The sequence below is a fragment of the Quercus robur genome, chromosome 5 (assembly GCF_932294415.1).
Source record: "Quercus robur chromosome 5, dhQueRobu3.1, whole genome shotgun sequence".
Taxonomy (NCBI): Eukaryota; Viridiplantae; Streptophyta; class Magnoliopsida; order Fagales; family Fagaceae; genus Quercus; species Quercus robur.
The window spans coordinates 58,264,079-58,281,908 of NC_065538.1; positions in this window are offsets into that span (position 1 = coordinate 58,264,079).

Here is a 17,830-nt window from a genome sequence, read left to right on the forward strand (position 1 = left end):
GCGGGTCAGTGCCGTAGCCATTGTAGCAACTGTAATACATCATCTGTTTGATTTTAAGCTTGTAACAAGCTTAAAATGCTGAAAATTTGTGAGCGTGAATGGAATTGTGTTTTGGGAGAGAGAGGCGTGTTTGATCTGTTTTGGATTTTGTTTTTGATAAAAAATGTGTTAGAGACGTCTGAAAAAGAGGTAGATTACGGAATAGTAATGGAGAGAAGCACAGGTAAATAATATGTAATTATACATAATAATCAAATAAAATAGATTTCTATCCATCTCTTAATTTTTATAATATCCATAATAATTAATTATAGCTACATTAACCAAATATCAATTATACCAATGAAGTACGTGTATTTGGGACTTCAAGAAAGTGGTGGTCCCTATAAGTTCCATGCATGCACATGCATGTAAGATCTCTCAGTGCTTAATTAGGTGCTCTCATAGCATTCACGTTGTAGTAATAAAAGAATACCTATTTTGTATTTCCCAACAATATTTTATCTATTTTATCAACTTATTTTCTAATACATCTAACATCTCAATTCTTTTTTATTTTTTATATACAATTCATTAAAATAATATAAATGACTACACAAGAGAGAGAGGCTAATATTTTAGCCAATAATTTGGTAGTTTGTGTTGCCTTCCTGGGGCTCACTTCTAGAAATATTCTTAGATAGTTTTAGAATTTTTTTTTTTTTTAGGAAGTATTCTTAGACAGTTATTCATCATTTGCGTCAATAATAAAATTTGAAAGATTTTGGTTAGAAATGATATATATTTGAACACAACTTTTATATCATTTGACATCATATCATATATATGTTTTTAACATGATAAAGTTTACCATAAATCTTATTATGTGCACGTTTGGTACAATTTTATTTATTTATTATTACTTTTTTCAGTTTTTTGAAAATGTTTGAAAAAATAGCATCTTAAAAAAATTATACTTGAAAAAGTGCTGTTTCAAAACAAGATGTCATTTTATATTATATGATAACGTGAAAGCATACAAAAGGAGTGGAGACATAGACATAGATGGTATATAGAATAGACTTACAATGAATTGAGAATGTTACCTAAATAGTTTTTTAAGGGCAAAACTTTCTTTTAGAAATTGTATAGAGGCTGCAGGTATTGGTAACGTGTTATAAATTATAAAAAACTAGTCGCATGAAAATTTAATATAATTACTTTTTATTGGAATATTATTGAATTAATATAATATAGAATGTATATTTTTAGAAAGTCAATATGTGTTATTTGAAATTGTGTTTTAAATTATAACATATGAAAAAATCCCACAATATATTGCCCTTTAAATTCATAAATTACATAATTACTTGCATTATATGGTAAAATAAGACCAACCCATCCATTACGGCACTTGACCATGAGGAGGATAATATTGCATTCCACGTAGTGAAAAAGAGACATTAATTATATTTTACACTATATAATTATTTAAAAAAAAAAAAAAAAAAAAAAAAAACCTACTCGATACCTTGTATGATACTAAAACCCTAGAGCCTCTACTGTGTTTTTTCCTCCTCCTTTTGACTTTTCAGCTTCAAATTTTGAGTTTTTGTTATAAACAAAAATTTTAAACACTTTGAAGAATAAAGAAAGAAATCTTGGATTCTACATTTTTTTAATCAATTAAGGCAGTGGGGCTTGTATATAATTTTGTAGGTATACCACTATACCATCAATTTTTAAAACTTTTAGAATGATTTATTTTCTTAATTTATGTTAAGGAATCAAATTGGAACTAGATGTCTAAACTTTATATATTTAGACTAATCTCTTACTTTAATTAAATTAGGCTACATATGAAAAAATATAAATTATGGTTTAAGTTTATATTAGATTTTGTATGACAATTACAATTGTTTATTTAATTTGTTATTACTATAGATTAATATATTTGGTTTTATTTTTTTATATTATCTTTAAATTTTGGCCCCCCAAACTAAAATCCTAACTTCACTACTAATTGGATGTATCGAATAGGTCCCTAATTAACTAGTCTGCCCTATGTGTGGCATAGTGGCACTAAAGAGTGTAAAATACTAAAATGTCACAATATCTTAAACCACGTTCAAAGAGATGACCAAGAGAGATAGAAAAAGATTTCGGAATAACTAGGTTGATTTTCTAAATAAATTACATTATCAATATTTTTTGATGGACCTCCTTTCACCGTAAGATGGAATAAATAGAACTACCAGTAACTTAAAATTTTGAAAAATCAAACTTGCTTGACTTATTTTTTTCTTGTGAGTTTGTGAACCTTTTTTTTTTTTTTTTTTTAAAAAAAAAGAAGAAAAAGAAAAGGCAATTCATTCATTTCTCTCTAAATTATAATTTTTTTTTTACTAATCTTAATAATTAAAGAAAATAGATTTCTATCCATCTCTTAATTTTTATAATATCCATAATAATTAATTAAAGCTACATTAACCAAATATCAATTATACCAATGAACTTTGGGTCATTATCGAAGGACCATATACGTGTGTTTGGGACTTCAAGAAAGTGGTGGTCCCTTCTATAAGTTCCATGCATGCACATGCACGTAAGATCTCTTGGTGGTTAGGGACAAATTAATTGGTTTTCATGTTTTGGTAAGGTGCTCTGTAGACTTTTGTTGCTCTCATACCATTCGCATTTCGGTATTAAAAAATATCTATTTTGCATCACCAAATATTATTTTATCAACTTATTTTATAATACATGTAACATCTCAGTTTTTATTTTTACTAGCTTTTTAACCCGCACTATGTGCGGAAACCTTTTTATTTACATTTATTAGAAAAGAATTTTTTTAATGATATTTAAATACACTTTTACCACGTACTAAACACCCAACACATATCTCCATTTACAAATCTAATTATAAACACTATAGGCAGATACCAAAAACTAATTTAACCCAAATCTAATACAAATACTCAAAACAAAATTTATTTTAAACCCATTAAAACCAAATCTAACTCAAATATCTAAATCTAAAACAATCCAACCAAGTGCATTTGAAGATGCTAATTCAACATCAGCTCATTTCATATCTCAGTTGTTCTTTTTGTTCTTGCTCCCTTCCAATCGGTCAAATATTGTTTCCCCCTTTTATTTTCCGCCTATCATGTCCCTTTTGTGAGGAATAAATATAGACCTTTGTAGATTCCGTTCAACCCCAACATTTATATACTGCACAAAGTAAATATATCTTAGAAGCTTGATAAGAAACTAAAAAAAAAAAAAAAAAAAAAAATCATAAATACATATAAACCACAAATTTTCTCATTAATTTTAGACACATATTCTCCATACTCTATCCATTCAATAGATGGTTATGTATGAGAAGACAATGAACTTAAGATAAGACACTCATTTATGTTTTTTGTAGGTATCCTATCTATCAAATACAATGAAAGAGAAAGCAAAATTAAACAAAAAACCAATTCTAGAGAACAAACAACATTGATTATTAAGCATATAACATGGGGGGAAAATTAATTATGGAAAAATATGTAAAATCCTTTAATTATAGGTATAGAATCAAAGAATTAGAAATAATTTCTATTAGTATGGTACTACAATTTTCACTTATTGCTTAAACCTACTACTATCATAATCTAATAATATAAACATGATATGATAAAACTTCTAAGATAACTCTATAAAATAGCTAAACAAAATCATAATATCATAAAATATTTAGTAATAAGTTAGTCTCATTCCTCTTCAAAGATTTTTCTTATTCAAAGTTAGGATTCTAATCACACCATTCAATCCATTATATAATTCAGTCTTTGATATATGTTGGTTCAACCTCACCCACATAAATAGATTTCCTTCTATACATGTGTATGCACCAACATGTAATTGTTGAAATAGTAACCACCATAAACCAAAGTATGTCTCTCATCTTCACATTCGCTAGAACCTTTCTATCATCCATATTTAACTAAAGAGAAAAATTACATTAAATGTCAATTTATAAATTAAAAAAAAAATACGTATAGTATGAAAATCTATTGAAACATGGTTTAGTCAAACTTAAAACTATACATATGTATTTGTTTTGTAGGAAAAAAAGCTAGAGACCACAAACCATATATATATAACTCGGTTTGGACTTAAATTTAGTAGTTATAGAAATATGACTAATAGAAACTCAAATTTCGCAAAACTAAGACTATATGTAATCTTAGAGGCAGACTGAATTGTAAAACTATACAAACACAAATAAGCCAAATTTGCTACAAAGCATAGCCTAAAAAAAAAAAGAAAAAAGAGAACTCTAACAATCTATTTGGTTGCTGGGAAAAGGTGGGAAAAAAATTAATGAAATCATAACAATTTTACAGGTCAATTTGCTTTGAGAACAAAACAGCACTAATGTGTTAATTGTGTTTTAGAATGAAAGAAAAGTTCTTTTCTTCATATTAAAAATTTCGCAGTAATTTTTTCTGCATAAGTATTAGATTTATTCATGTGTGCCGTGATTAATACATGTGATATATTGTTTTTTATTGAATTAGAACTTGATTCATAAAAGGTTATCTTATCTTTGTCATGGTGCTGCATGTCCATATCATTGACTTGGATAAACATATAAAAGTTGATGCGCTCATAGCATAAGAGCGTCTATATCATTAATCTTTATCAATGCCAAAAAACAGAGAAATCCTTAAAATTTACACGGTAACCTTCCCAAAGGAACAACATGCCCGTATTAATATATATATATATATATATATATATTTATATTTATATAAATGGATTCCAAAAATGTTAATCAAAACAAATCCAAACTACTAATCAACCAAAACTAAGTCATTCTCCGCAAGTTATTTGTCTGCTAGTGATTTCAATCAACATTCCTATTTAATTGTTCCTATTTCCAGAACAAACTAATTGAAAAAAAGAAAAAAAAATCAAATTGACAATCAAAATCAAATTAAAAAAATCAAACTTCTTCAATCTCCGACTCGCTGTTTTTCTGTCCTCTAAATGGTATCTAAGAGTGTAGTTTAAGGGGAAAAAGAAAAAAAGGAAGACAGATATTGAATCAAAATCAATTCAATTAAATACCCAAACCTAATACTAAATCAACTCAAACGTTTAAAGCAATATTTAAAAAAAAAAAAAAACAATTACCGATAAAGGTTTCTGCTCTTTCCGAATAACGAACTCTTGTTCTCTCTTATTTCTCTGTTTTTTCCCTCTCCAAACCTAAATCATATATAACCCCAAATTTCAAAAAATCAAATCAAAACCTAATGTAACCCAAATACCTAAATTAAAATCAATCCAACCAAATTTCTCAAAACTAATTCATATTTCATACCCATACCTAGATCTAAGAAAAAAAAAAAAAAAAAAACTTACCGATGGTAGTTCTCTAAACATCTGTCTTCTTCTCATCTCTGAATCACAAGGTTTATTTTTTCCTCTTTCTCTATCTTTGTATCGTAAGCATCGGTGTTAAGAAAATCAAAAGGAAGCGAAAGGAGAGAGAGTATCCAAAAGAGGAGAAACGGAAGTTAGAGCGTTTTGGGGTTTGTGTTTTTTTTTTTTTTTTAATAGGCGGCTTGGTGTTTTTATAGATACACGTTTGATGAAAGTGTGTCTTCTAAACACACCATACAGTTTTTTAAATGGAAAAATATATACGTGGTAGCATTTTAAGGGGGCATTTTTCCTAATGTGGTAGCACCTCCTTAAAGGCTTCTGCTATTATATATAGTATTAGATTATATATAACCCAATAAAATAATATAAATTATCCAATAAAATAAATATAAAACTACACATGAGAGAGAGAGAGAGAGAGAGAGAGAGAAGTGAATAAAATATAGTATTTGAGTTTACAAACTCATGAACAATAAGTTGTAAATATAATGGCTTACACAAATGCTCTATTTTTGATGGTCAGTTGCTAAAAATAGCAAGGGGGGGTTTATAATTATTATAAAATTTTGGGCATTTTATAATGAGGGATAATGAGTGTTTTTTTTTTTGGGGGGGGGGGGGGGGGGGGGGGGGAGGGGGAGGGGGGTTAGGAATCAAGATAAATACCTTGGGGAGACTCATTGAGTAATTAATATAACATCTAGAAATACCACTTAAACCAAAACGCCTAATCTCAATGAGCATGAGCTCAAATATATTATATTAACAACTTATTCTTCTCATAGGACTTCACTCATTTGTGTATATCCAATATTTTTAACTATGGGTAGAAATTTTTTGTGGTGGAATGCTTAGACTTTGGCCTAAGTAGCCTAGGCCATGGGATGGCCTTGCAATGACCTAAGGCCCTTTATAACCAATGATGAATCATATTTATCTATCTTGATTATAATGCATACACAAGAAATCAATGCCCTTCAACTGAAAAAAAAAAAAAAAAAAAAAAAAGGGCTCTCTTTACTGTCCAACTAGTAGGTAATCTGTGCGCAATTATAGTCATGTTATTGATGTTAAGCTTGGGATATTAAACAGCTTTCATGATATTTGTAAAACAAAGTTGATTCTAGGCACCTATTTTTTTCAACCCATATTTCACCCTACCATTCATTAACTTTAGTACAATTTGTAGATCTTCGATTTTTCTATTTCATGACACTACAAATTTTTAACTCTTTCTCCCAATTAAAATTTTGTTCCACTTATATGAATTCTCAATTTCCCTTTTCAATTGGTTTGGCACTCAAAGAAACAAAAGGCTCTAGTTATGTACTAACAGAATGTCTTTTTTTCTTTTTTTATTTCATAAAGAGAGCTAAAACTAGGGAAAAAAAAACATCTAAAGCACATAATACCTAAAATATCATCTATACCATCTGCAAATTCAAATACGTACAACACTACAAAATTCCACTTAAAATAACCATACACTTATGTTTAACCAGTTGAATAGCAAAATTACATTGAAAAAATCACTTGGCGTATGTAAAATGATTTAGGGTTTTATCAAAAGCAAACGATATCTACAAATCACAACTTTAGAAAAAAAAAAAAAAAAAAAAAAAAAAAAAAAAACGCTCGTAGTTTCAACCCACCATATGCAAACAAGATTACTAAAATTTCAGAACTTGTTTACACCAAAATTCTAAAGAAATAATTAAATCAAACTAAAATTGAATTGGTTTCAAATTTCACCATACCATTTAGTTCGGATTGTCCATGCACAATTCATATATGTCCTTTTCTTTAGCTTTAATCAGTATATGATTCCCTCCTACCATCTCTCAATTTTGCTATCTTTCCTTACATTATTTGCCAATCCCATTGATCATGCGATTCAATTGATCATGTGTTAACTGTAATCCCTCAAAAAATTAATGCTATTCATGATTTTATTTATATCCTACTTCATCGATCATGTTCTCTCTTTGTTCACAAATTAAAGAACAAAAGTATCTAGCTCTTATGTTCTCTCTTTGTTCATTGAAGAACATAAGTATTTAGCCCCTTTGTAAGCATATACTTCAAATTAAGTGGTGAGCATGGGTGGCCTTGTATATCATCATTTTAAAACTAATAAACAAAGAAAATAAGAGAGATTGGTTTAAAGAACGTACTAGTTGTAACCCACCCACATCACGTTTGCCCCATTGGAGAATACAAACTTAAGTTAGTAACACCCAATTTTCTCATTTAATTTCAAAGAACAGAATGTGACTTTGGTGATGGTTATGTACGTGGAGGATAACAATGGTGTTTGGCTTTTTTTTTTTTTATGGCTAATTTCTAGTGGACTCCTCGTTTTTTTGCACTTAATTAACTTATTTGGCATAATTTTTTATTTTAAAATTAAATAGGACATACATGTGGTGCAAAATTGGAATCTAATTGAGGATTCTAATTGGATTTTCTTTCAGCTTTAACTCTTAATATATAATAATATACAGATAGGATGTATTATCTATTTCTCTCAAAGTGTAAATATTGTAATTAAGGCCCAAAAGTTTTAATCAACAATTTTTTTTTATTTTTTATATAAAATTATTCTCTTTTCGAATGCATTCTACTCTATGTGTGGTAATTTAAGAGAGCAAACAATTTAGCCTACCAAATACTTAGAAGCAAACTAATCATTCCTTTATTTCTCTATCAAAATTAAAATTAAATTAATAGTGTTTTGAAAAAAATTATTATTGAAATCCAATATTTATTATCAAAAGTTAAATAAATATCATTTAATTAATATTTAAATATGAGGGAAAAAATCTAGCTCAAAATTCTTGCTTTACGATGTTTCTACTTCTACTTCTTTTTATGCTTTTCAATGTTTTTTCTAACGAAATTAAAAATAAAAATAAGCAAAAAAAAGAAATGTGTAAGAATGTTGGTTAATAATATGCATATTGGATACGGTTTCAACTTTCATGGCTGGCTGCAATATTTCTGCAGATTTGAAGAAAGAAAGAGGAATGAAATGCATCAATAGTCTCATGGGGCAAGCTTACTTAGTGGAAAATGAAGATCCAGAACAGCAACGCTAAGTCGTATTCCACATTAATATGAAGGCTGAAGTAAAGCTAAAAGTGTAACAAGTCACACTGATGAGCATTGAAGTAATCTGCAGTCGCTTTGTAGATTAGCGATTAGTTTCTTAATACATGTACAAAGTCATGAGCATTTAACGGGAAGAGCTATTATTGAGAAATTATTATTATTACTATTTACGTTTCAAATAATTAAGAATGTAGTATAAACTGGATGGGACTTACTTACATACATGAAAGAATAATTAGATGTTTGAAGAGCTTTGAACACCTACCTTAAAAAAATAAAATAAAATAAAATAAATAAATAAATAACTTTAAATTCCCTTCAGCTTGCCAATCCCCCACCTTTAATTTGAGTTTTTTGCTTTAACCTACGGAATGGAGGTGCTACCCTTAAGCATAGAGGAAGATGGACTTTTTTGCTTTGAACCTAGCGATGGAGGGACATAACCATTGAGCAGCAATCAGCGTGTTAAAGAAGGGACGTCAATATTGTGATCAGTGGCAAAATAGGCCTTTTGGCCGGATTGGGCACATTTAGAGAGGCTTCGCCTTGCTGTACTGCCCAAAACAACTTGTCCTCGTAATTTTTCATCACATTTTTGTTTTCTGCATAGAGAATTCTCCTAGCTTCATGTGCTGGCATGCACATAAGAAAAAGCACCTGCACTGCTATGATTATGAAAAGCATATTTAATTATAAGACCCATCTTTTTCTTTGAGTAGAGATGCAAAAGTGCAAAAGTGCTGTACCCCGCTTGGACTGAAATTTCAGTTGCATGTAAAGATGATCATACATGCCTGTGCTGTATTTACATTATTTAAGACTATATTTACTTTATTTAAAATTTTAATTAATAAAATACAAATATATTTTTAATTTGTAATTATTTGTGGCTAAAGTTATCAAAAATTTGGCTTCTTAACAAATTCTTCAATTTAATGGTTATAAATAAAGAAATTGTCTAGACTCCTAAATTCAGATTATTATTCATTTAAGCATGTTCGTCTATATTGAGCTCTGACAAAGGTGGCCATGCAGGACGAGCGGCTGTGCCATGCATGTACGATGCATGGAGCTTAATCAAAGTCTGGAGTCATAGTAAACATAATATATTGCTCAAATTAAAGTTATCTCCACAAGTAATTGTTCTAACTTCTAACTTTTAACTTGATAAGGATTAGTTGATTATTACTTCAAGACATAAATCATGAAACTCCTATTTGGCACAAAAATAAATCAAAATATGACATATATTAAAAGAATGAAATAAAATATGTACTTATAGCAAAAATAAACATGGTTTAAAGTAATATTTGGTATAACTCTAAGCAATGTTACACCTAGTGGCAGTGGCAGAGCCAATATTTGAGTTTAGGGAAGGCAAAATTTATAAGCAATGCATAGAGGCACACACCCAAAAAATAACACTAATATATATGTTTGCTATACTATATTTTTCTATTAGGAATTTATTTACATATGAATAATTTTTTTTAATTAAAAATTCCATTTACAATTCTCATAAGAGATTTTAGTAGCTAGATACTCAAGTGCAAATCATATGAATATGATATTTTAGTGAACAAATTGTAATATTTTAAAAACGAAATTGTGAACTTATAAACACTTGAAAATTCAAAGTTTAACATGAAAACAGTATTGAGCTCTAGAATTTATTATATAATTATCTTTACATTTTATTGCTTACGCTAATAAAAGAAGAATAAATTATTACATTAGAAATTGATTTTTCTTTTATCATTTTTATCACTTCAAAGGCAATAATAATATTGTTTTTCAATCTTTTCAATTAAAACTTGTGCTTCTTTACTTATTATTATTTTTTTTTTTTTATGTTTGCCTTTTCTTTTTATATATTTTGAACATTAAAACACATTATTTATAGATTATGAATGATTTTTTTTTATTTTTTTATTTATATTTAATGAAGTTTTCATATAAAAATAATAGTCCAATGATAATTTTACAAATGAAAAAAAAAAAAAAAAAAAAAAACGTAAAAGCAAATCCATGCAAACAGAATTTAAAAAAAAAAATGAAATACAATAATTAAGATGAGACCAACAATGTGAAGGGGAGGGAACAAGTCGATAAAAGGACCAAAAAAAAAAAACCTTGAAACTCATAAAACAGTTATTACTTTTAAGCTCTATTTTCTCATGAGCTTGTTATTTGGTGTAGGCATATGATTGGAGGTACCAAACTCACTAGGTAATATAGCAAATAAGTAAACCCCTTAGCAAATTTTGGGCGGGCCAGGGGGAGCAATTCCTCTCCCCCCCCCCCCCCCCCCCTCCAACCCCCCCTAGCTTCACCTCTGGTTACATCATCCAAAACAACTTATTATTGAATTTATATTTTGAAAATCCAATCATAGAATTACATGTTCTATTTGTTCTTAACATGTATGTCAATTTTCATACCAATAGAATGTAATTTACCATTCGATCCATAAACTCATCTTTTATACATTATTTTAAACTTCAAAAACTTGAATTTAAATAATTAATTGATGACATAGTTATTGACCTTTGATTACATTTAAATTTTGTAAGCATGGAGAATATATGAAAATAATGTAATCCAGTGGTGGATTTATCAAAATTCACTTATAATTAAAAAATATAAGGTGGTATAACATTACTTAAAGTGTGTGTGTATATATATATATATATTGTTGTCACCCAACCTCGATCAGAATGGGGCGGAAAAACCGCTGCTACCGTCGTCGTAGGTCTTCGTTCGACCACCTGCCGTTGCGATAGCTCCTGCGCACACATGGTCCTGTTGGAGGGCCCCTCTCAAAATGGTGGGTGTTGTGGTTTATGCGGACCTTCGGGTGCTCTCTCTCTCAGTGGAGGAAGATAGGTCTACCTTTGGCGTTATGGCAGGAATCTGGGCCAAATTTTAAAGGATTACCAAAGGTAAGTGCAGTCGCCACCAATCATTGGGTTTTTCTAAGGTGTGATTGGTCACCTATTTCTAGTTGATTTTATTACCAATCCTAGGTTAAGAAAAAAAGGCATTTTTCCTAATCTAATATGGATGACAAAAAATCTTGATTCTTAGGTCTGGAAGTTTGGTTACGTGTGGGGAAGATGTTAGGCATCCCACAATGCCTGTCCACGGACAATCCTTTATTTTGATAAAACCTTAATTTTCAAAAATTGGTAGTAAAAACATGATTTCGGCATTGACTTTCGAGGCTTTGCATGCATGGGAGCTTTGAGGTTTCATTTTGAAATGGGTGTGGTCCCAATCTATGCTTTCCTAAAACATTCGAGCAACGTACAAGATTTTCACGGCGAAAATCTGGCGACATGTCGCTTTACATTCATGGCGGAAATTAGACATCGCTTGCCTTAGGTGACACAAACCGTGACAATCGCACCAAAAAGGGGCAAGCACGTATATATATATATATATATACATACATTATGCACAATGCAAGTACACAGAGCAGGAAAGTAAATGCCTACATCCCTAGAGCATGACCCAAAATATAGGTGCAGGAAAGTAAACAGGGGTCACCATACTCTAGAGATGAGGACGAATGGTACACGGCATGATATACCTAATACAACTCATCTAAGAGAGAAAGGGAGGAGGAAGGAAGGGTTTTAAAAGAGTACAAAACCAAAACGGAAAGGCTAAAATCCTAAATCTATCGAACATTGTTGCTTGGCTCACATCGACATGCTTGTGTCCGCACCCTTTTTTGTTTGCACCAGGGAGACCGTGCCCTAGCTCCATGCGTCCTCGCTCCATGTGTGTAGATGCAAAGGCAAAAACAAGAAACTAGCAAACAAGCAATGGAAGGAACATGTGCAAGGAACTTATGAAAAGGCATAAAGTGAATAAGAATGATAGACATGGCAAGCAAAGAAACCAGAAAGCAAGAAAACAAGCAAAAAGACAAACAAGCAAGAAAGCAAACAAAAGGTGGTGTTTGCGAGGGACAAATGTAGATTTGGATCGGGAGTCCGTAGCTTCATTGTGTTGAAGTATGGACAACACACTAGCAAGCAAGACTTATGCATGGAGATGTAAGGAAGCGTGTAAAGATGCATATAAAGCCAATGGATGGCACAAACAAGCATGGTAAGCATATCATCGCACGGAGCGGAAAAGGGAGAGGTACGAACGGAGCAACTCTGCATTCGAAGATGCATCCCAAGTGGTTACACCCAAACAAGGCCTCGTGGGCATCGGATGTAACCACACAACCACAAACCCGCTAAGGGCGTCAAGCTTGGCAAAGCCTAGAACTAGATAGGCTAACACAAGCATAAAGCATAGAAGCAAGCAGGCATAGACATGCAAATAGGGTGATCCAAACTCTTTGATATGGGCCAAGGTGTACGGATAGTGACAAAGACCATAGGGTCTAGATCAGGTCCTAACAAATAGGCCAAAACATAAGAAAATACGATAAAAGGAGGAACAAAATGGCTACAATAGCACTTGGCATGACAAACATAGCCTAGGTCTACGCACACAAACATGGCATGGAGTGCACAGCACATGGAAGATAGTATAGAGCATGTAGAGAACATAGATCCGAGCACTTAGGCATTTGAAAACATAGATCTAGTCATGTAGGTGCAAAAACATGCATGTAAACATGTAGAAATTTAGCACATGGACATGGTAAAACATGAATCCAAGCACATAGACATGTACAGATGTAGATCTATACATATAGCATAAAAATAAACATGTAAACGCATAGATACAAGCAAGGCATAACAATGACATCAAGCAAACATGTGAACATGTAACCCTAATCATCATAGAGCAAAACAAGGAACGAAACAAAGGAAAGCATGGCATAAAACCCTAAGCGTGTAGATCTAAACATATAAGCATGTGAAAACATAGATCTAGACATGAAACATGGCATAAGACATAACAACCAAGAAATTTAAGCTAGAAACACAAATAAAACAAGAAACATGCTAAAGAAAGCAATAAATCATATTATGCAAGCGAAAATAGCAAGACAAATGCTATAAAAAGATTTAGAAGGTTAGGGGTATGGATGATAGCTAGAAAAGCTACATCCACACCCCTAAACTCCAAATCCAAAAGTGTAGAACCAAGGAAAGGAAGATTGGGTATAAGAACAATACCTTATGTTTTTGGTGAAGAGAGAAGAATCGAGAATTTTTGATGTGTTTTTTGGTATTTGGAAGAGAGAAAAACGTGTAGGGAAACCAGGCAGAGAGCAAAAATTTAGAAAAATGTGTTCCTCCCCTAGTATGAGGGGTGCTTGGGGCTATTTATAGCCTCGACATGCGTTTTGAGGTGGTGGCCCTTTGGCCTTAAAAGGCCTAAAAAGGGGGTGATCTTGACATCCTTGGAAATATCTTGACTTCCTATTTCCGAAAAGGTATGGATCTTGAAAATCTAACCGTTGGATCAAAAGTTATGGCTCTCGGAAGTTAGCGGTGCATCGATCGATGTGTCATCCCGATTTTCGTGATATCTCGGCCGTTCTAACTCCCATTTTAACCCATGAATAGTCGTTAGAATAAGAATTTGATAATCTTCGTAATGGTGTTGGTTTCAACGTATTCTGACAGCCAGACCAAAATTAGGGTTTTTGGGCCCACTCGAGATTAACTTCAGGTCAAACTTGGTCAAAGTTGTTAAAATTCTCCGAGAAGCTCAAGTTTGATGTAAAACTATGAAAAATGTTGTTTTGTGAGAGTTTCAACCTTGTTGACCTTCGGTCAAACCTAGGGTTGATCAGGGGCATTTTGGTCATTTTAGCTAAAAATGCACTTTGGGTGTTCCGATGCCCGAACGGGTTGTGCCACGTCTAGTGATCCTCTGTTGTACAACCTTGGATTTGTTGTTCACTCTCTAGTGATCATCTCTCTATCATCACATGTACAAAACCCATATCATTTTTTGATACACAGAAATTTTTTTGAAGTAGGTGAGAAATAGTTTTAGAAATTGCAAAGGTCTATTTGATAAAATGTATTTTCATATTAGGAAAGTGTTTTAATCCTAGAAAGACACTTGCATTTGATATGTTGCATTGTATGGAAGGTATTATTTGTGCGTTGTGTAATTGGTTGTTTCAGCATTATGTGAGTACATTGGGAGGATATTAGTTGTTTGGAGTTGCAAATTTGAAGTAAGAAAAATATTGATCTTTAGAATTGCAAGAAGCAATGAACTATAGATCCTATTTGGCTGAGATTTTTTTATAAATTGTGATTAAGAGTGTAGGTGAACTTCTAGGAAAATGAATGAAATTATTTTACCAGTGAGTCTTGTTATGGCCTTTACCATTCAAACATATCTAGAAATTTTGCAGTCTGAAATCTAATTTGGAAGCTCGAATGGATCGAAACACAGCATATTTATCACGTTTAGTAACTAAATGTCAATACCAAGTAGTGTGGTGATGTGGTCACCTCATTGCATTGTCTACACTCACAATTATTATAGTTAAGATACTCTTGTCTATACTCAATACCCTACATGGCAATTTTGCCCCCAAAATTGATTATGGAGAGGCTAGCTGGTCCTGAGGCAGGCTTTATATAACAAACTGTATTCATGCCATAGTCTATGCACATGTCATTCTCAACAATCCAGAGCCATTTATCATCTTTTGGTCGAAACATCTTGCTATCTTATAAATTCCCCTGCATTTTTATCTCACAATGATTCTTTTGGCCATAACACATCTAAACCTAATGATGGCGTTTCTCTATTCTTCAAAGTTTTTGGGTGTAACTATAAGAATATTTTCTAAATTATATTTAGGCTTTTAGATTATAAAAAGAAATTTTTAGGCTTTTAGATTAGATGAGCAAAATATAGCATCATGATAGGAATGTAATGGAAATATTTGTTTATGCAATTATATATTCACTTCTTAAGAAGGCACGAAAGCGAATTATAGCACAAAGATAGTTTTTTTTTTTTTTTTTGTGAGAAAGAAGGCCTTGAATTTTATTAAGAAACAAGCAAATCTGCCTAATAAGCTGCAAATGTCTGGATTGGAACATCCTCCATCCAAACAGAAAAACCAATGACATGACGTGCATGTCTAGCTAGATTGTGAACTACATAATTACCATCCATATCAACATGTTGAAAACTAATACTATAGTATCAGGTTTGTTTGCTAGTTAGTAAACAAACTTGCCAACAAATGAGCATCACAGATTAAAAGACCATATGAAGCTACGGAAGGAGAGAAAACCTTTAAGGCATTCATCATGATCGTTGAGATAGAAATTGATATGGCAATGCCATTATACATTCACTTCTAAAGATAGCATCTTTAATGCCTTCACCAAGATAGAAATTGATATGGCAATGCCATTATATATTTACTTGTAAAGATAGCATCTTTAATGCCTTCACAACATTCACATTCATTTATCCTCATTTTCATGTAATTGTAGACCTTGATTTTGAATTATTTTTATTGGCTAGGTCTTGCTTATCATCATGTGACCTAGAATGTTGACATTTTTTTTTTTTTTTTAAATTGTAAATTGCGAAGTACACCCTTAAAATTTGGGATTGTTTGAATTTTACACTCTGAAGTGCAAAAACCACCCTCAGTTAGTTTTGACTATTAAGTGACATGTTTGCACGCAGACGTGGTTATTGTTTTGTCAAATCAGCTATATCAAAACAGCACCATTTTGCCCAAGAAGAAACACAAAACTCAATCACACTATTTCACATCACAATTCCCAAACTCAACCACATCATCAGGAAATCTTCAAAAGTTTTTCTTCTTTTTTTTCAGGGTTTTGCACAGAGAAAGATTCACTCAAAAGTATTTCTAAAAAAAAAAAATACTTGACCACTAGATGCCATAATTTTAAGGCACAGTATGGTATTGGATTTTGGACAAATATATTTTTTCCATAGCAACTTAAGTGACGAATACCAGAACACGTAGAAAAGTGAATCACATACGGCAGCCAAGGCAAAAAGGTTAAAACTGTGAAAGGTGGCTGAAGAGGTTATAAACAACATGAATACACAATTGAGGCTAAAAATAAAAAATAAATAATAAAAACCTGGCAGGAAAAAGCAAAAACTAAGAGAAAGAGAGAAGAAAAAGAGAACTCACCATCGGCATCACCACTGCCTTTGATCTGATGGGTTCATGTTCACGATAAGCTGCTGCCTACTAGGTTTTGGGTTTGTTGGGCTGGGTTTGAGAAAATCTGGGTTTTGGGTTTGTTTGTTGTGGTTGAGTTTGGAGAAGAATTGTGATATGAAACTGTGTCGTTGGTTTAATTGTGTTTTGTGTTTCTTCTTGGGCAAAATGGCACCGTTTCGAAGCTGCCAACATTTCTCTTTCTCTTAAGTGAAATGGCATCATTTTGTATAGTTGATTTCGCAAAAAAATAATCATGTTAGTGTGCCAACGTGTCACTTAACAATCAAAACTAATTGAGGGTGTGGTTTTGCTAACGAAACTAAACTTCAAGATGAAAATCAAAATTCTCAAACTTCAAGGTATAAAATCCGAGCTACCCCAAACTTCAGGAGTGCACTTTGCAATTTACCTTCTTCTTCTTTTTCCTCGTTTGAGGCAATATCTAGTATATATGACAAGTACTTAATCATGTGATGAGATAGCTTAACAATTGAAACCATTATTTTTCTTTTGCATGTTCCTTGATTTTCTTTTTAACTTTATAATATTTGGATAGTAATCAGGTCTACCCCCACTGTCATATCGTGTATAATAAGGACTTCTACCTTGGACATTGGAATGTAATACAATGAAAATCAAAATTCAGGACAAAAATCAAAATTCTCAAACTTCAAGGTATAAAATCCGAGCTAGCCCAAACTTCAGAAGTGTACTTTGCAATTTACCTTCTTCTTTTTTCCTCGTTTAAGGTAATATCTAGTATAAATGACAAGAACTTAATCTTATGATGAGATAGCTTAACAATTGAAACCATTATTTTTCTTTTGCATGTTCCTTGAGTTTCTTTTTAACTTTATAATATTTGGATAGTAATCGGGTCTACCCCCACCGTCATACCGTGTATAATAAGGACTTCTACCTTGGACATGGGAATTGTACGGCACCGAGATCCCAGGCCCACACAGGCCCTGGGCCCAGTCCCATACAGGCCCTGGGCCCAATCCCACGCAGGCCCCGGGCCGAGGCCCATACCAGCCTTGGGCAAAGGTCCAGCAGAAAGGTCCGGTTGTCCTGCGCCCTTCTTGGAGCTTCCTTCATGTACGAACAAGCGTAGGGTATTGAATT